This window comes from Balaenoptera physalus (assembly GCF_965194825.1).
Source record: "Balaenoptera physalus genome assembly, chromosome: 10".
NCBI lineage: Eukaryota > Metazoa > Chordata > Mammalia > Artiodactyla > Balaenopteridae > Balaenoptera > Balaenoptera physalus.
Window position 1 is genome coordinate 93,366,786 of NC_138889.1, and position 21,406 is coordinate 93,388,191.

General features: G+C 33.8%; 1 long non-coding RNA gene across 1 annotated transcript in view; it reads left to right on the forward strand.

Moving 5' to 3' along the window:
• The first annotated feature begins 472 nt into the window (after positions 1-472).
• The window catches only part of LOC309668031, a 52,700-nt gene continuing 31,766 nt past the window's right edge, over positions 473-21,406 (forward strand). The window contains exon 1 of the long non-coding RNA XR_014268036.1: positions 473-9,869. This is a non-coding gene — a long non-coding RNA (uncharacterized lncRNA). The remainder of the gene's footprint in view (positions 9,870-21,406) is intronic.

The window sequence follows — 21,406 nt, forward strand, 5'->3', positions numbered from 1 at the left end:
CTGTAAATGGCATTATTTCATTCTTTTTATGGTTGAGTAATATACCATTTAATACAGAGACCACATCTTCTTTATCCATTAATCTGTCGATGGGCATTTATTTAGGTTGCTTCCATGACCTGGCTATTGTAAATATTGCTGCTATGAACATTGGGGTGAATGTGTCTTTTTGAATTATGGTTTTCTCTGGGTATATGCCCAGTAGTGGGATTACTGGGTCATATGGTAGTTCTATTTTTAGTTTTTTAAGGAACCTCCATACTGTTCTCCATAGTGGCTGTATCAATTTACATTCCCACCAACAGTGCAGGAGGATTCCCTTTTCTCCACACCCTCTCCAGCATTTGCTGTTTGTAGATTTTCTGATGATGCCCATTCTAACTGGAGTGAGGTGGTAACTCATTGTAGTTTTGATTTGCATTTCTCTAATAATTAGTGATGTTGAGCAGCTTTTCATGTGCTCTTGGCCATCTGTATATCTTCTTTAGAGAAGTGTCTATTTAGGTCTTCTGCCCATTTTTGGATTGGGTTGTTTGTTTTTTTAATATTGAGCTGCATGAGCTGCCTATATATTTTGGAGATTAATCCTTTGTCAGTTGCTTCATTTGCAAATATTTTCTCCCATTCTGAGGGTTGTCTTTTCATCTTGCTTATGGTTTCCTTTGCTGTGCAAAAGCTTTTAGGTTTCATTAGGTCCCATTTGTTTATTTTTGTTTTTATTTCCATTACTCTAGGAGGAGGGTCAAAAAAGATCTTGCTGTGATTTATGTCAACAGTGCTCTTCCTATGTTTTCCTCTAAGAGTTTTATAGTATCTGGTCTTACATTTAGGTCTTTAATCCATTTTGAGTTTATTTTTGTGTATGGTGTTAGGGAGTGTTCTAATTTCATTCTTTTACATGGAGCTGTTCAGTTTTCCCAGCACCACTTATTGAAGAGACTCTAGCTATTACATTTTTGAATATCAGTTATTCCCATCTTTCTCTTCTCTGCTTCTGATAATTCTTTTAAGTTATATATTTTTTACAATATCCCATGTCTCTTGCATTTTCTTTCTTCTTCTCCTTCCCCTTCTCCTCCACTCCTCCTCTTCCTTCTCCTCCTCCTCCTCCCCTTTCCTCCTCCTCCTCTTCCTCCTCCTCCTGCTTCTTCTTCTTCCTCTTCTTCTTTGTGTTTCAGTCTGGATAGTGTCATTAACCTATTCCATTCCAGTTCAACAGTCAGCTCTTCACTTTTCCAGTATGCTCCTAAACCCATCCATAATGTTTACATTTCACAGTATTCACCTATTCAGTTCTAAAATTACCATCTGATTTTTTAAATATATATTCCAGCAATCTAGCTCGATTCTCCATTGTGTTATTCATTTTTCTTGACATACTAATCACACTTACATTAAAGTTCATATCCAAAAATTCAGTATATGGGCCACCTCAAAACTGTTTCTATTATCAATTTTTTTTCTTAGTCCTTCCTTTTAGAATGCCTGATAATATTTCACTGTGTGTCAGGCCATTGTGTTATGAAACATGATAGAGGCTTTGGATGATGTTATCTTCCTCCAGAGAAGGAAGGAAGTCCCAATCCTGACTCAAACTTCTAGAGTAGAGGAAGACCACCTCAATCCATAAGCAACTAAGCTGCCTGAAGGCTGTTTTTCATGCATTTATTGCTTGATCTATTTCAGGTGCACTCCCTTCCAACTTGCCAGGTCCTGAACTCCAACTTTATTTTTAGGAAAGCTAAATATTCAGCATTGTAAGACTGTCAAAAACTCCACTAAACATTTCAGCTATTTTCCACAAGAATCCTTAGCATCTGTCCCAGAGTATGTTACAATTTGTATAATAATGTGAGGAGAAAGCCAGTCAGTGTGTCACGTTCAACCTTCTATGCACATCTCTTCTCCCCAGGATCTTGGCTACACTGGCTTTGTCTGCTGTGGTTGCCAAGCCCAAATCTCATTTCTTTTCTCCCTGTTTCTATGAAATTGCTGAAATCTCTAGAGCTTCTCTGCATCACATTTGTTGTCCTCTAGCAAGCTTTTTAGCTTCTCTCTCTGTGCCGCTTAAGGCTTGGAAAGGGCTCCACAAAGAAAAATGAGGTGGATTGTTGGGCTCACCTAAATACATTTTCCCTCTTTCAAGGGTTATTGCACTTCTTTTCTTGGATGCCTCAGGAGGCCTTGCTGTCTTCATATGTACGCATGTTTCTTTTTCTTTTGTTTTGTGTTTTCCCAGTTTTTCTTACTTTACAACAAAAACATTGTCCAGATGAAAGTGATACAAATGTAGCTAAGAGAAGAAATCCTGAGAATCTCTACATTGACTTGAAGAAATTTCTCTAGATACAATTCTACGAAAAAATAATTTAAGTACTGAAATTTCAGCATTGTTGTATAAAGGAAATAAATTTCCTCTGATTTTATATCAAATGCTAACCAGTTATATAGTATCTGAAAGTGACTTAAAAATAATAGTTTCCTTTTTGTGGGGCACATTATCTGAAACTTTAATTTTTTTCTTGAATAGAGTTAAATGAGGGATTAGGAGAATTTTCTAGAATGAGTCTAAGCAAAAAGTCAATTTTTAATTTATTAAAACAGTGTCTGGGGCTTCCCTGGTGGCGCAGTGGATGAGAGTCTGCCTGCCAATGCAGGGGATGCGGGTTCGAGCCCTGGTCTGGGAGGATCCCACATGCCGCAGAGCAAATAGGCCCGTGAGCCACAATTACTGAGCCTGCGCGTCTGGAGCCTGTGCTCCGCAACAAGAGAGGCCGCGATGGTGAGAGGCCCCGGGCACCACAATGAAGAGTGGCTCCCGCTTGCCGCAACTAGAGAAAGCCCTCGCACAGAAACGAAGACCCAACACAGCCATAAATAAATAAATAAATAAACCCAAAGTTTAAAAAAAAAAACAGTGTGTATTTGTAGAGGGATAAACTAATTGACTAATGGAACACAATGGAGTTTGTGCCTCCAACAAACTAATGCACATATAGAATGTTGATATACGGTGGAGATGGCATTAGTCACTGGCAAAATAAAGGAACGTTTAACAAATAAAGCTGGAGATAGTCCCAGAGCACTACCTAATTTATAAAATTTGGAACAAGAAAAACTAGACAAAAAACCAAAGTCACAGCAGTAAATCATTCTATGGGAGACAGTAGGATGGGACAGGAATTGTTCCAATAAACAAATATGTTATTTGAAATATTCTAGCTCTTGGTTTGCATGGTGGATTAAAAAATTATCTTTATATAAATGAATTAATACATGAATTTTACAAGAATGTCATGTATGTTTCAATAACAATAATGTGTTTATTAATCCACTCTGTGTAACTAAGCTTCAAGACAAAAAGTAAGAAGAATTGGATGACAGTTGTCTTCTAATACCCTAATCCAACCTCCTAACTGCAGCAGGCAGGGCTTTGGGGTTTAACTACTGCAATACTAACCATCACATAGGACATCTAGTATTTTATATCTGTTGTAAAATTGCATAAAAATGATTAAGAGTAGCCCTGATTAGAAGATCTAGAATGCATTTTCCCATGACTTTCAAAAGCATATGACAACACAGCTGTCTATTATTTTATTTGTAGTAAGACATGGCTTGCTGACAAGGCTGTAATTAGAGTTCTGTAGCTCTGTGTGGAATCATTGTCCACTTCCTGTAGAAAAAAATTAATTTGTGTGTCAATCTTAGCAGTTTAAGAGCTGATCAGGCTATCCTAGAAAATGAAAATGAGGCTGTCTCTCCTCCTTTTCCCTCATAAACAAACACTGCACGAAAGCTTTGGGGAATGGCACTAGGAGAAAGAAACTTGGATGGTTATCCCATGCTTTTCATAGTTAAGAATTGTTTACTGTAAAACATTTACAGCTTTCTATGTGTGTACACAGACAGTTCAATATTTTTTAGTTTAGAAAATGTAAAATGACCAAAACCACTATATATTTAGGATTACTTTCAAGTGAAATTCTACTTTAATACTCATGATATCAATTAGATGTATGAAGTATTAGAGCATTTATATGAGAGACATACGTTTATTGACTCTAAAAAATTCTTGATCAATATATTTATACTAAGAACTCCAAAGTATTAAATCAAAATCCCTGCCAACTTTTGTAACTAGAGTAAATGTAAGTGGTTCTGTAGCAAAATCATAAATGTCAGTGCAGAAGCACTATTTCCTCCTTATATATCAGTATTGCGTTCATGAATATTATAACAGTTTATCAACCAGTCAAAAAATGGGAGGGAAAAAAAGTGAGTTATATAATCTATGAGCTAACAGTATATATACACACATACACATGCAATCTGTAAAAATACATCATTTTATAAGACAAAATATAGAATTCCGTGTTACATTAGGAGAAAAAGATATTCTTATACTCAAAAGTTTTAACAACATTATCCTTTGGCTTATATAAGGAAATTTTAGGTGGAAGTTCTTAATATACTTTGGGACTTTTTTTTAATCAGATATATTGTAAAAACTGTCAAAAATGTTGGGTAGAAAATTGTTTTGGGCTAAAAAGACAAAAAATCACTTAAGAACAATAACTGAATACATTTTCCACAAATTATTGCCAATTTTCCATTAATTCTTGGTTTAGAAACAAATAATTCTAAGTGGAATAGTGTGCTGAAATGATGAGATAATCTTTCCTTTTAAAAAAATAATAAAAGCATTTGTTTTTAGGTTTGATGCCAAAGTACTTTATTAAACTTTTTTTTTTTTAAGAATGGCAAAAACTCAGATTTCTGAGGTTTCTGTTGTACTTTCTAGTGATTTTTTTTTTTTTAATTTTCTGGTCCCACTTTTTTGTTTAAAACTTGTTGGAAGTTAATGCGCTAAGATGTTATCTAGTCATCAAAATCCATGAAATTAACAATTATTTATTTATTGATCAACTATACCAATTAACCTCCCCTTTCTTGTATGCCCATTGGCTTACTTTAAATTCATTTTATCATAACTAATTATTTTAGCCTCCATCTACTTCCATGGGATTGGAGACTCCATGAATAATAGTATTTACCTTTGAGCTTTATACGAAGTAGTTGCTTATTAAACATTTCTGGGATTTGATTAATCAATCGTTTTGTTTTAATCTAGGTTGGCTAACCTAAAGAAACAGATGATATAAGCACAAGGAAACAAAGGCATTCCAAATTCCTTTGTGTGATTCCCATCTACACAGATTAACAAAATGCTTTGGAATTCTCAGAGGAAACATTTTCTTGATTTATACATTTATATACTTGGTCTTTACGTGTTTTGTTATATAAGGACCTGGGTTTCTAATTACGGATTCGGTGAGAAAGCTACTGAATTATTGCAAAGTATTATTGAATTCATATGCAGAAGCTGTGGACTGAATATGATTTTACTCATATTACTATTTTAAGGATAAAATGATGAAAACATATTTATTGAATCCTTAGTATGTGATATGAATTATTACATGTTACATAATAACTCATTTAATTTATTTTAGATGAGATGACTATTTTGATTAATAAAACATAGTCTTTTAACTGTAATTTTACAGAACTTTTGGATCTTTATTTTTTCTATTGATGGATATTGAGATAATATAAAAGATATTAAATAATGTGCATAACAATAAAAAGGGATTCTCATATACAAAATATTGAAGAGTACTAAGATTTTCCAATGCTCACTATAGAATTTGAGGTAGATGTACTAATCTTTTAAAGAAATTCATTTTCTAAAACCTAAATCACTGTATTGCAGTTTTTTAGCTTCAAAATATAGCTAAGTAGATGACATAACTAAGCTAAACAATTACCAAGAAGAAAAACTCTAGTTAGTTGGCACCTCCTAGAATAGACCAGGTTGGTTTTTCTTTTGTATAATCCAATACAAGAAATTCGATCAAATATGTATGTTAAGGCAATAGTTACCCCCAAATAAGAAGCTTTGATTAAATTTACTCTTTCTGGTGTATCCTGATTTCTTAAAATAACTATGTAGCAATTAAAACATCCATCTTCCAGGGAAAAACTGCTTCAAAGATCTTTTATTTCTAGGTAGGGAGTGTATGAATCCCTAACTACAATGCATTGCTCAGTTTTCTCCACTTACAGTACTTTCATCTTGTGAGGAGATTAATAGCCATCTTTGAGACAGTAGCTGCTTTCTATTTATCAAAGAGAAACCAGTGGCTGGCAGCTCTCCTAGAGGACTTAGGGAAGATATAACACAGTGACTTAACTGCATATTGGTAACCTGAGTGTGGAGACAAAACAAGGAACTCTAAATGCTGATGAGTCCCCGAAGACTGTGATTGTTTTCTCCTATTTCGGTTAATACACCTATCATGTCTTTAACTGTATGCTGCTCATTTTAATTTCTGTGTTTACAGTCTAAAGCCGCATCAATATTACAGTTGTGCCTCACATTGCTTTCGTGAGAAGCCATATCTAAATAATCAAGGAGCTGATTTTATTGTTTCAGCAGGGTCTTTTATCTTCGCTAAATTTTTTTAAAGAAATTAATTCCTTGACCTCAAGATTATGCAATCTTAAAAATAGTGAACATCAGAGAAATAATTAGTCCATGTTCTACAACCAACTTCCTGACTGAAATTTAGTTCTAATGTTGTGCTATAATCACTTCAAAACACATTTGTTAAAAGAAACTCGAGAGAGGTTTCTGGGAAGGCGGAGAGGTAGGAAGCACCAGGAATCTGTCTCCCCATCTAGACAAAAACTGTTCTGGCAGAATCAATCTGATATAATTATTTCGGAACTCTAGAATCTGTAGACAGCTTGCAACTTACAGGGAAAGACTTGGACAGTGAATTATGGTTAATTTTGGTCAATTTCAGCTTTTAACACAATAAGGTACCTATCCACCAGCCCCAGCCATCTGGTAAGCAGATTAGTATGAGTTCCTGGAGCACCTTGCACGTAGTGTAGGACTTGGGGTGGGTTCTCCAAATATTATGATCTGTTTTCAGATTCCTAATTGCTGCTTTTGATCACAGAGGTGTAGAAGGATAGGTAGGTAACCATTGTTGCTGCAAGCTCCTCACCCTCTGGATGAATTAACTTCCAGGGGATTTAAAGGATCAGCATCCTTTTATTTCCCCTTCATTTTTTGCTTTTTCCTCTTTTCGGAGCCAGCCATTACAGACTAAGATATTCAAAAACAACTGCATATACAGGGAAAATTAGAAAGCGAATTCCTAGGGAAAGATCTAAGAAGACGTTAAGTTTACACCTCAGTCTGACAGCGTAGAAACAACAATCCCCCCAAAACAAAACAAAACAAAACAAAAACAAAAAACATCCCAAAACAATAAAGGTATATACATGAGCAATTATAAGATGTAATCCCCATGGCCCATGATTACCACAAGAAAAGGGCTTTCAGAAGGAAGACTTTACATAAGGACAAAGATTTTTAAGCAGATCAATCCATATATGTATATCTATATGTAGATATATCTCCCAAACAATGCTTAGACAGTTGTCAGTGCCCATTCCTTAGTGAGTGCTGAATGTGAATAATTTACTCTTCCAGCACAACCAGGTAGGTATCATTTTCTTTTTATCTGGAAGGAATTTGCAACACAAAGAGATCGCCAAATTTTCCCAATCAGTAACAAGTAAGGACAGTTATAGAACACAACATTCAGGCTGTTTGGGTGTAAAATTAATGCCTACCCCCACTCTGCTTTTAAAGTAGAAATGTTGTTCCTTCAGCAGCAGAATGTACACAGTCATCTTATTGGCAAATTAATTCTAAATTTGCCAGAAGAGATTAGAAATATAGTAGACAGGAAAGGACTGGTAAACACCTTTTATAACTCAAAGATCCAAAGATTAACCTAGACTGCAAGGTCTGAGCAGGCTTAAAATTGCAATAGATTTCTTAAATGCAAAATCTAATAAATCAGAGAGTAGGACATAAGGGAATTTAAAAACACAAGAAGACTACTGGGGCAATATAACACAGTTCAGGGTTGAACCATCACTTACAGGCATTGTATAAAAATGGAATATGAAGGTTAAAGCTAAGACTTCTACAACACATAGATAAGAATTCAATTCAAAAGCTATTTAGTCATGAAACTCAGTCTGGATGTTAATTATGATTTGAAAGAAGATTTTAAGTTTTAAAGATTTTAAGCAGAGTTTTATATTATCCACTTGACAATACAGAATGCTATCGCCTAAAAACCAAAGAGAAAATAAAAGAGAGTAACAGAGAGAAGACTTTTCATTACCTATCACTCTTTAGAGTGAATGTTTTACATGTCTATAATCCTGCAACCACGTTAGAGTAACGCAAGACTGAAATTACATAGATAAATCTGGTCCTAAAGTAAAAGTTAGTAACATTACTGTATAAATTCTTATATATGGAGGGCTTGCATCAGAGAGTCAATAGAGCATATCCTCTATTTCATTTATACAACTCCTGGAAATATGCAAAAACACCATTCATGGGAAGGAGTATGAAATAAGGGTAGAAATTTTCATAGATTCAGATCCCATCAGTTTGATCATATATTTTTCGGGGTGAGTATTTGAAATTCAATTCTACTTGATTTATCTACTATAATAATATATTCAATGTCATTTTAAATTGTGCTTGGCATTATAGAGTAGGATATGAGCTTCCGGGTCTTGGAAGATAGCTATATTGAAAGATTTTAGCAATCATTATATGTAGTTGTTTCTATTAAATAATTTGAGTTGATTTGTGAAAAAGACTTTTAAATGAATATAACTCATATGCTATAATGAAAAAGAGAATATTGGCTGTGCTCTATGATATAAGAAACCTCTGTCCCAAACTAATTCCAGACCCTGTCTGCTACTGAGAAATTGGTTCAGAATATGCATCCACCAGCCTTGGACCCCATTGCCTCATTGATTGGGCAGTAGTACACTGAGGTGGGCATCTATTATCGCTATAGGCTAAGGGGGAGGTGGAAAAAATGGAGACTGACATCACTTTGCAAGTGAGACATTATATTCATTTTAAAGATTAGTAAACAGAGGTCCCCAAAACTTAAATGACATATTTGAAGTTAAACAGCTGTGAGAAAATCAGTTTTAGCTTTGAAACAATATCATTTTATTTCAAATTTTATCATAGCTATCTCTTGCCATTGTAATTATGGACATTAAAACATGAAATTTTAGCTCATTCTAGGTTTTGCTGTAAAATATTAGTGTGAGAAATGTAAATACTTTTGTAAAAATCCAATTAAAATTTCACGTATTCAAATCTCCCTATCTTCTTAAGATAAAAAATTGCTTAAATAATATACATTTTAGGACATTTTCTAGTTTTCTTCCTGCTGTAGTCAGGACATAATTTTTAGCATGGCATCTATTATCATAGGGTATTCTCCATTGGAATATAGTGTGTAGAGTGGTCCAAAACGTTCTTCCCAGGGTACCATATCAAGCAAATTTTTCCTAGATGAATTCTAGTTTAGAAATACTGGGGGTAATGGGTCAGTAATTCAAAAAGAAGTTTCCAAGAATATATTTTCAAAGCTCATTCTACTGAGAGCAAATTTCATATGTTACTATCATGTCATGTTTGTACCTAACTGGAATTAAGAAAAATTTTCTAAGAGGAATGTGTAAGAGTTTTTTCACTTCTTTGATCTTGTATCTCTGCTGGGAATATTTTTTGTACATAGACATGAAGTCAACTGATCCCTGTTATTTGATTCACTTTGAGCCCTTCAGTCATGAGCAATGTCCACTGAACTGCAGATTCTCATCAGAGAACAAGGCCACCCATGAAGACAAACCATGATGTCTGGCACTGTTACCCTGAGAAGCTGACCTTGACACTGGTGAGACCCAAATTAATATAAAATCCATAGCTCATCTTTCATTAAATATCATCCCTTATGTGTCACAACTTTGTCCAGATGTTTAGAAGCTAAGTGAAATTCAAAGCAATCTCTTATCTTTAGCAAATATGAACTGACCTGTATAAAATTTAAACAAATAGAGACTCTAGGGGCAAAAAAGAGCTTAATCTAAGGTTATTTTTGTTACTTTTTTCCCTTTTTTGTACTCAACTCCTAAATAACTCCACTGTAATAGTATCAATTACATAATTCATGGTACATGATTTTAACTTTCTTTGCTGTTGTAGAACAAAAACTTGAAAGTTTTTGCAAGTAGATTCCATTATACTTGAAGTGGTCTTTATTTAATAATTTTTTAAACAACGAATTCTGAGAAGAAAATACACAGCTTCTAGAAAATTGTCCTAGTTGATTTACCCTCAAAAGTACCCTCCATTTACCTTTTAAATATGTCCTGCAGGAATAAACTCAGGACAACTTTAATTTTTCTCTTTGTGTGTGTGTGTGTGTGTTCCTTTCTGAAATCACCCTAGTCTGTCCAAGATACCATCTTAGGTACGTTATGTTATTCGATCCGTTTAAAAGCATCACAAGGTAGATGTGCTTATTATTCACACTTCAGATGATGGAAATGAACCCTGAGAGGTGAGGAAACTTATTTCTTGGTCATGCATGTAGTTTATGAATGATGAGCACAGATTTAATGCCAGGCTATATTACTCCCAATCTGCTGTTCTAAACCATCACATTCTTAGCTCTCAGAAAGTATAGTGATATCTGACGAGAGAAAAACTTCGGTAAACATATGCAGATGCTTCATTATAATGAAGTGTCTTTCAGGTATAAAGAAACTTTGAAATATGTGAGTGTTGTCTACTCCATCTAAAGCATCTCACATTAACTAAATAATCTGCCCTTTTTTCAAAAAAAGTAGCTTTTCCAAGTTGGTTCAAACTAATGTAAACTTTCTGGATCTGATCCACTAATGCATAATACACAATACAAGGAATGAAACTTACCCTCACTTTTCTCCAGCTGGATTTCTGGATGTGAGTTTCATCTCTTTTGACATCAAATGCTAAAACCTCTAGTAATCACAATGCAGATGTGAAACAAGACAATTTTAGCTACGGCCTCTTGCATAAAATACAGCTCGACTTATGAAAAAACGTTTGGAGGAAACATGTTGGGATGTCTGTCTATTTACATTTTAATGGAATATAGGTCCAGGGCTATATTTTCTATTATATGGAACTAGTTTCCTAGCAGAGTATTGTTAATCCTGCTGACATTTTGCCTTAGTGACTCTCGATCATTTAAATATAACATTTGAGCTTATATAATCTTAGAGCATATTTAACTTTGTTCTGAGGCTCACAAAATTAAGCCCTAGAGAATAAGTGCAACATGTAAATAAGTGTTTTACAAAATACCAAAAAGAAAGGATCAATGCCAATATAATTAAAGAAGTATTTTAAGAATTTTTATAACTATTTACAAAGCAGTTGGTAAAGAGCAGCCTGATGGCAACTAGCCATCTCTGTCTGCATCCTTGAATCTGGGGGATATTTAAAATCATGATATCTCTAATATTTTTTAGTATGCTCTGCTCCAGTTAGAGCCTTCATTTTTTTCCAAAGTGTAAAAACCTATAAAATCCTCTTTTATAAAATCACACTTCCCTTTAATATCTAACATTATGAATTTTTAAAATAATTTAGGTAATGTGCATCTTATTTCTTCCCCAATATCATTGACACCTCACTAGGTGTTCTCTCTTCATTACTTCTTCCTCCAAGAGAAAGCCACAATCTTGAATTCGGTGCTTGTTGTTACGTGAATATCTTTATAATTTTCTTATCTATATGGTTTTGAATGTTTTAATGTTATTTTAAATGACACAGCATTTTATACATACATATATTCTTATATAGATACATAAAATTTTGTAAATTTCCCATTTTTTAAGCAATGAAATTTTAGTATTTGTCCATATTGAAGCATATAGCTTTAATTTACTTATTCTAATTGATGTATACTATATCATTACAAGAATATTCCTGATATTACTGAGCTGTTCTTTTCTTGATGAGGATTGAAATTTTTTTGGTAATGCAAATGCACATTCATATATGTGGAACTGTAGTGAGTAAATAAAGAAGTGGAATTGTTGAATTGAAGAATATATTAATATACATATTGGTTAGATATTGTTATATTTCTCTCCAACCTAGTTAAGCTAATTTACCTAGCCACAATGACTGTATGAGTTGATTTGATTTGTTCTTCATGTCCAGTGACATTTTCTAAATGTGTTGTTTGTCTTTTACTTACATGCTGTTATTCCTTTTTTATAGTACTTTTTATTTGTTCTTAATATTAATCTATGACTAATTATAGGTATTGCAAATATTTTTCCTAAAATTTACTTTAAGAGTAAATCATAAAGTCATGTAACATAAAATTTGATTTTTCTCTTAATATTATGTGAATAGAGTCAAATCAGAAATCTTATGTTTTTTTAAAAAGCTTTTTATTCTAAAATAATTTTTAGATTTTCACAAGATTTGTAAAGATATTGCAGAGAGCTCCTATGTACCTTCACTCAGCTTTCCCCAACGTTAATATATTAACTAATCCATATATACTTATCAAAACTAAGAAATTAATATTGGCCAAATACTATTAACTAAACTATAGAGTTTGTTCCGATTTCAGTACATTTTTCACTAATTCCATTTTTCTCTGCCATGATACCATGCTGTATTAAGTCATCATGTCTTCGTCTCTAATCTGTGATAGTTGTCAGTGTTTCCTTGTTTTTTGTTACCTTGACTCTTTGGAAGAGTAATAGTCAAGATTTTGTAGAATATCTCTCAATTTGGATTGGCTTGAAGTTTTCTCATGGTATATGGTTATATGGATTTTGGGAGAAGTGTCCTTATTATTGCATCGTATCAGGGGTAAATGGTATCAATATGACTTACTTAAGTTTGATCATTTCGTTAAGGCGGGATTTTCTAGGTTTTTCTAAAGAGAAACTTTTCTATCAAGTTTTCTTTAAAGTAACTATTTTTAGCTCTCCATACTTTTTATACATTAGAAATTCTTATTCTTTTACATTTTTACTTTGCTTGTATTTCTTAAGAACAGTTCCCTACACTGATGTTATAAACTATTATCCTATATATTCTTGAGCAACTTTCATAGTTCTGCTTTTTACATTTTTATCTTTAAACTACCTGAAATTGATGTTAGCGACTGAAGAGATGTATAGATCCAATATGCTCTCAAAGAGATAATCAACATTCCCAGCACTAATTATTAATTTCTTCCTTCTGTTCCTTGTGATCTACAAACTATTTTACCCATATATGAAGTTTCCATGGATATGTGGGTATTTTTTTTGCGGGGCAGGGGGGCTTTCTGTTCTGTTCTGTTGAAATACTTTTACAGTTCTCCAGCGTTATGATAATACAATAATTAATCTGATTTTATAGTACTTTTTCTTATGTTGTGAAACAAGATTCCTCACCTTGTACTTCTTCAAAATTGCCTGGGTTATAATTAGACCTTTACCCATACAGATCAGTATTAGAAAGAGCTAGAAAATTGATTTAATTTAGAGATTAATTTGGAGAGAATAAATGCTTTTTAAAAATATATTATTGAGTTCTATCCACAAGCACAGCAAATCTCTTCCATTTACCTATATTTCTTAGTTACTTAATTTCTGCTAATATTGTCATTAAAATTATGTACTTTCTACAGATACGTGAATTTTTTAGATTTATTACCTTGTACTTTATAGTTTTTTGTTATTCTAAATGACATATTTTAAAATTACATTTTCCAAATATTTGCTGCTAGTGTAGAAGAATGCATTTTTAGTATTAGTATTAATTTTATATCCAGCAAATGTTAAATTATCTTATTAATTTTAATAAATTGCATATTTTCTGGAGTTTCCTACTTTGAAAGTCATCATCTATGAAAAAAAGACAACTTTCTTACTTTCTAATCTTCCTATCTTTTACTTATTTTACTTCCCCTATTGTGCTGACTAAATCTCCAAGAAATTTCTGAATAGAAGTTAAAACAGAGGGCATCTTTGAAATGTTCCTGAGTTTAAGTGAAAAGCTTCCTATATATAATATATCATGTAGATTTTGAAGATATCCTTTCCCAGAATAAGAGTATTCATTTTTATTTTTAGTTTGCTATAGTATTAATTTTTTAAAAAATTTATTATAAACATATTTTGAATCTTTAATTCCTTTTCTCAATTATTTTGATGAAACATTATAATAAGTATTCTCATGTAAACACAACATAATCATGATACATTAGTTTTATAGACATTACTGCATAGCATTTCTTATATTTATTTAGAATAGGTGAATATATTTATGAATAGGATTCATCTATAATTTCCCTATCTGTACTGCCAGGTATATGGGGGAGGGCTTTTTTATTTGTGTGTTTGTTTTCTAGGACTTTTTGTATAAGTTTGAAGTTATTTTTTCTTGAATTTTTAAAAATCTTTCATGAAAATATTGACCTGGTATATTTTTCTGGATACATTATTTTACTGATTACATTTTTTAAGTTATAAGACTATTCAGGTTTAATACTTCTTTAAATGGGATTGATAATTTTCATTTTTTCTGGAAACTTGTTTACGTTTTCTAAGTCTTTAAATGAATTGCAAATATATACATAGAATGGAGGAGAGATATCAAAGTGAATGGCAGAGTTTCTCCAGAAGAAAACAAAAATGTATGATATGTATACACAAACACACACTCACAAACATACACATAAATAATGCCTCCAAAAGTTTCATCCCTGAAACCTGTGGTTATGTTATCTTACATGACAGAGGGACTTTGAAGATGTGATCAAATGGATCAGAGAGTTTATTCTGAATTATCTGGGTGGGCCCAATATAATCACAACATTCAGTATTAGAGGGGCATAGAAGGAGTCAAAGTTAGAGTAGTATAAGATGTGACAGCAGAAGCAAAAGAATGAAGTGATGTGTCCACAAACCAAGTAACGCCAGAAATCTATAGCAGTTGGAAGAAGTGAGAAATAGATCATCCCCTGGAATCTCCAGAAGGAACCAGCCTGCCAACACCTTTATTTTAGCTCCATGAAGCTTATTTTGGATTTCTGACCTCCAGAATTACAAGAAAATTTTTTAAAAAATTTAAAGCCATAAAGTTGTGGCAATTGTTTACAGCAACAGTAGGAAACCAATATAAATTTTGGCACTGAAAGTGGGGTCCTGATGTAACAAATACCTAAAAATTCAGTAGTAGCTTTGGGATTGGTTAGTACATAGGGCCTGGAATAACTCTGAGCATAAAAAAAAAAGAAAAGAAAAGAAAAGAAAAGAAAAAAACCTAGACGCCTTAAATAGATTCTTATTAGAAATATAGATGCTAAAGATTGTTGGTGAGGGCTCAGAAGGAAATAATGATCATAGTAGATAAAACCCATGACTCAGATGGAACTGAGAAACACAGTAAAAAACAAAAAAACAAACAAAAAACACCTGTACTTTCTTAGAAAATACCCACATCTTCATAAACAGAATGTTGGTAGACATTAAAATGCTGATGGTGAGGGCTCAAAAGAAAATGAGGAACATGTTATTGGAAACTGGAGGAAAGTGGATACTGGAGGAAAGTGGATACTGGCTATAGAGTGGCAGAAATCTTAGATTGAATTGCACTTGGATATTTAGCTGAGGAGATTTTCAAACAAAGTTTTGGAGGCATTGTTTGGCTTCTTTTTGCTGCTTACAGTAAAATGTAAGAGTTAAGAGATAAATGGAGGGAAAAACTATTAAACAAAAAGAACCAGACTCCATGATTTGGGGAAAATCTGTCTTTCCAGATTGCAAAAGATGCTGAAATTAAGAGATTCACTCTCTCTAAACAGAAAGCCAAGGATGTGGCTGGACAATCTTTTGCTAGTGTTTAGGAAGGATCAAAAGATCAGAATATTTATTCATATAGAGGGCTATTTGAAGAAATGAAGAGTGTGACTCAGGGCTCTCCTCCACCATCTCAGCCTAAATAAGAAATAGAGATGGACTTAGTGAATCAGTGAAACCACTTATCAGGAAAGATCAGTGGAGAGGCTTCTTGTTTAAAGGAGTAAATCCCAGTGACATGTGCAGGAAATTCACAAGGTTTGTGGGAATGTTATACCTGTAGAAATACTGCCAGATTAGACTAAGTGAAACAAAGAAAGACAGTAAAATAAAAGAAAGTTGTTGAACTTTCAAAATTCTACAGGCAGAAAATAGACTGATAAAACCACTTATCTATAAAAACGTGGTACCCTTCATGGAAAAGCAATGATGACTTGGATGGCAGAGCCTCAGGTCCACAGTGCAAGAGCCTGAGCCACAGAGAATTATTGCCATGCCTTGAAACTTAAGTTTACCCTGCCAAATTTTAAAATTGCTTGAGACTGGTAACTTCCTCTTTGAATAAGAATGCCTATAATGGTTATCCTATGCCTGCTCCACCATTTTATTTAGAAGCAGATAACTTTCTTCAGTTTCACAGACTCAAAGAGAGGAATTTTGTCCCAGAATTGATCATACACAGAGCCTCACCTACACTTAATATAGGTAAGATTTTGAACTTGAATTGAAGCTGTAATGGATTGAGACTTTGGGGAATTTGGGATGAAGCAAATGCATTTTGCATGTGAGATGGACATGAATCTTTGAGACCCAGAAGGCAGAATGTGGTCAGCTAAATTATGCACACCAAGAACACCCATGTCATAATACCCTGAATCTGTTTATTGTACTTTGCATTGTGAAAGAGAGTATGTAGGCACAATTAAGTCAAGGATTTTGAGATGGGAAGATTATCCTGGATTACCCTGGTGGCCCCAATGTGTCAAAAGTGCTTCTTGTAAAAGAGATGCTGGAGGAATCAGAGACAGATTAGTAGGAGATAGGATAATGCACAGGAGATCAGAGTGATGCAACCATGAGCTAAGGAATGCTAACAGTACCTAGAAGTTTAAACAGGAAAAAAGCAGACCTCCCCAGTGAAACTCCTGAAGAATCCAGCCCTGCTAAAACCTTTATTTGTATTTTATCCCCATATGACTCTTTTCAGAGAATAATATAATGTTGATTTGTTTAAGTTGTTCTAAATTTGTGGTAATTTATTACAGTGGCAATAGAAAACTAATTTTCTATCTGGATTATCTGGATGAGCTTAATACAATCACAACATTCCTCATTAGAGGGACATATACGCACTTACACACACACACACACACACACAGATTTCCAGATATCTCTTCTGTAAGATTAAGAAAATATTATATATACTTCTCTCAAATTCAAATTTTAGGTTTTCTTTTGAAACATTGTTTTAGCAATTAGAAGACACTTGGGAGAGTAGTGAAAATAATAACATCAATATTATCAGCAATACAGTTATGTTTTTTCTGCATAAAATATTTATTAAATAATACACTATTTATTGAATAGGTCAAATATTGGGTCCTTGTATTGCTTACATTCCAATGGAGAGAGATGGAAAATAATAAATAAGTAAAATGTATAATACATGAGATGATAGTACTTTATAACAAAAAGTTGAAAAATAGCAAGACATTGCAGAGGTGTAAGGAGTTGTTTTTAACTGTATTATTAAGTAGGGTGTTCATAAAAGCTCTAAAATACTAGCTTGTTTTTCTTCTATGAAGTGGAAAGGCCTATAAGTTCATGAAAGGTATCCAGATTAATATTTACTCCTCTGAAAAGCATTTTTCCAAATGCACTGCAGAAGGCAATTTTTTCATATGTGAGAAAGGCCAAGGGTGAGGTCTGTGTAGATTGCTGGAGGAAGAGAATTTGAGTCAGAAGTAACAGCAGGTGCAAAGATCTTGAGGCAGGAATATGGCTCATATATTTGAAAAATCACTAAAAATCCACTGTAGTTCAAAGAGAGTGAGCAAAGGAGATAGTAGCAGGAAATGATGTCTGAGAATTAAGGGAAAGTGGCAGGTCTTAAAGAACTTTTAGGGGAACTGATACAGATTTTGGCTTTTCCTCTGGGTAAGATAAAAAAGTATGAGGCAATTTTGAGCAGGAGAGGGACATTATGTAACTTACATGTTAAGAAAAAACTGTAGAAGAGTAAGAGAGGAGCGTGAAAACCAATGCAAAGGTCATTGTTGAATCTGTGTGAAAGACAGTGGCTTGGGCTAGGGTGATAATGGCGGAGATGGCAGCTAGCCAAACTTCATGTTCATTTTCAAGAAGATTTTTAATGAACATTGTGTGGGGTAGGAGACAAAGAGAGGAACCAAGAATACCCTTAATATCTTTGACCAGAGCCGAAGGATGGATCTGAAGTCTACTGAGCCAAGAATGATTTCTTCAAATGTAGGTTTAGGGAAAAGATCAGGATTTCAGGTTCGAACAGTTTGTGGCCTTGACATCTAAGTGAGGATATCAAACATACAATTAGAGACAAGAATTTAGCAAGGTGATCTAGGCTAGAGATTTTTTAATCTTTAAAAGAGTATTTTCTAAAGTGCATTCTATGAGCCTCTAGTTCTCTTACCAGGTTAACAAGTACTAAACACACAGCTTCTGTAGTCAAAATTTCTGGGAAATGTTGAGTTCATGTAAACAAGTTTTCTTACTTCAGTACTCAGAATCACTAATGTAATAATGTAATTTTGATACTTAAAAATTAAGATACGATATTTAAAATTTTCCAAATTTGTTCTCTCTAGAATCTTTCTTTTCCAGGAAAATTTTTGGGTCTACTATTTGGAAAGGAACATTTTGTGAAAAACTATAACAACAAACCTGAGAGTATTATTCTTATTTATACAAATGAGAAAATCAAGTACTGAAGAATTTGAGTGGTTGTTCAAGGTCACATAGCCGGGTTCAAACTCTCGTCAGTCCTTTTCAGTGTTTGAACTCACGAAAAAGAAGGGATTGGCAATATAGGTGCACATGATTTCATGGGGTAAGCAGAGGAAGCCAAACAAAATGCCCCAGGACCTGGCCCCAGATACCTAGTGGAGAAAGTGGAACTACAGAGTGTTAAGAGAAGCAAGCCAGGGTGTGCTGTTTGAATCTACTTAGTTCTGACTTAAAACAGTTTAACTGATAATGGCTATATAACTCAGAGTGTTGCAGAGAGCTTGAATACATTTGAACTAGTATGGAAAATTGCCTTCTAACATAGATAAACTACAGTTACTCTGTGTATCTTTAGCCACAATAGCCCTGAGAGGTGAGTCAAAAAGATAAGTTTTATCCATTTGGTTAAGGATCAGGTGGTGGCAGAATAGTGAGAAGTGATAAATACGCTTGCACAAACAGGAATGAAATAATGAGCCATTCAAAAGTAAGCTTTGAGGAAATTGACTGTTCTTTTTAATAGTTTTGAAACTGTGTCTAATTATTATCCTAGAATTGAATCTCAAATATGACATGAAGTCCCATGGAGGTAAAGGGACATCAAAGTGGGCTGTAAACTGAGCCCCCTCAGTGGCTCTTACTGTTGTTAAACTATTGCATAGATTTTAATTTTGAATCTTGAACTGCAGGCTCTTTGCTAGTAATGTACCAAGTCAGTGATTAAGGGTTACTAACATTTCCTATTCATAAAGTTTAGCACATTATTAACATTTATTGATGGCTTTAATTCCATGTTCCACAAACAAGATTGGCTGCCATGCAACGACTGGCAAAGCGTCGAAGCTACATCTGTGTATATACACCTGCAAACCACAGAAGTACTAGAACATTTAGTCTGCTGATAAGTTATACGAAGTGATATCCTTTAAAATTATATAACACTATGTTTATACTCCAGACTGTTCAGACTCTGCAGGATAACAAGGGTGGCTCATTCATTCTCCAGCCATTTCCTTACTAACCCTACAAATTCACCTTAGATTCTAAACAGTTTCAGGCTCTACTTCCTTTACTACAGAGAAAAAGTAATTTACAAGGAATGTACTCTAAAAATATACTTATGAAATGAGCTTCTTGATCTGTGTGAGGTTATGGATAGTGATTCCTGGAGGTGAAGAGTGTTTTGATAGGCAGTCTAACATTGCAGCTAAGAGTAGATGTTTTGATGTCAGGAACACATGAGTTTAAATTCTGGCTTTATCTTTTTTATCTAAGACATCTAGGAACAATTATTTAACTTCAAATGTCAAATTTCTACTCTGTAAATGCAGATAGGAAAAATTGCCTCCTAAACTTTTGGAGTTAAATTAAAGAAGAGAAGTCATGTAAAGCACTTAGCACATTACACAGGACTCAACTGGTAGATGTCAGCTAAAGAAGAAATCTTGTTTTGTTGTTGTAAATCTTCTTGAGATTCTTGTGCGCTGACATTGCTGGTTCTACCTAAAGGGAATTTAAGTCACTTAAATATATTAAACTTACTGAAAATTCTATGAAAATGAGCTATTTAACATATTTTAAATCTGACTCAGATAGTTCCTGTTCTTGACCCAAAGATGACATGGCTCAGATGCTCATGGGAAAACCTGACTGATAGCTACTTGCCTCTAGTTTTTAACAAGGTCATCATCCTACAGCTCTGCTAGTAGGCTGCACAGCCTGAACGGAGGGGCCATACCTTATGGCCTCTGTGTTCATTACAAAGTCCTAAACTACCATGGTAAATTTCAATAGCACTGGTATTAAATTTTCCTTTCTGAAAGACAACTAGCAAAGAGGTAGAGAACAGGAAAGAAAATTATTTTTATAATTATGAGGAGTATAATAACATAAATGGAAGTTGATTCAGTGTGTTAAAGGATCAGAGTCAAAAGTTAATTTTAATAGTGATGTATCTGCTTTTCTTAATATGACATGAAGTAATTACTATTATTTTATTTCTACCAGTTTCAAGGGAGTGGATAACCTTGGGTTTAGATTGAAGGAACAAGTAGATAAGACCCAGCATTCGAAGGAAATAATTAGTAGGTTGTCATTGTGGTTCATTTGTTCAATTTATCTAGCTATCAATTCAACCCCATGCTTAAGAATAAAAGCAGAATGGGTCCAAACTAATGTTCTAGAAGTAGTTCAGTAGGACAGAAGGTAGCAAATCTATATGCTTAAAGTTAGAGGGAGGCAAGCATACCACAGTTAGGGAATGTTCAGAGAACAAGGTTATTATAAGATCAGGCCAGAGTGAAGGAAGATAAAGTAGGATACGGAAGAGTAGAGTAGGATGAGTGGCCTAAGTCCAAGGCAATAGTCTAAAAAAAAAAAAATCTAGAATAGAGTGTGCAGGGAAAATCAAGCAAGATATCATATTAAAGTTACTTTATGTAAAAGTAATATGCTATCATCTTTTAAACAAACCTGCACTTCCAGAGTAATTTTCATCATAACTTCTCAAAAGAGGTCATCAAAATCTCTGGGCAGGTCCAAGTGGCTCCCTACATATCTTTAACAGAAGTTATTCCTTGGATTTTAAAGA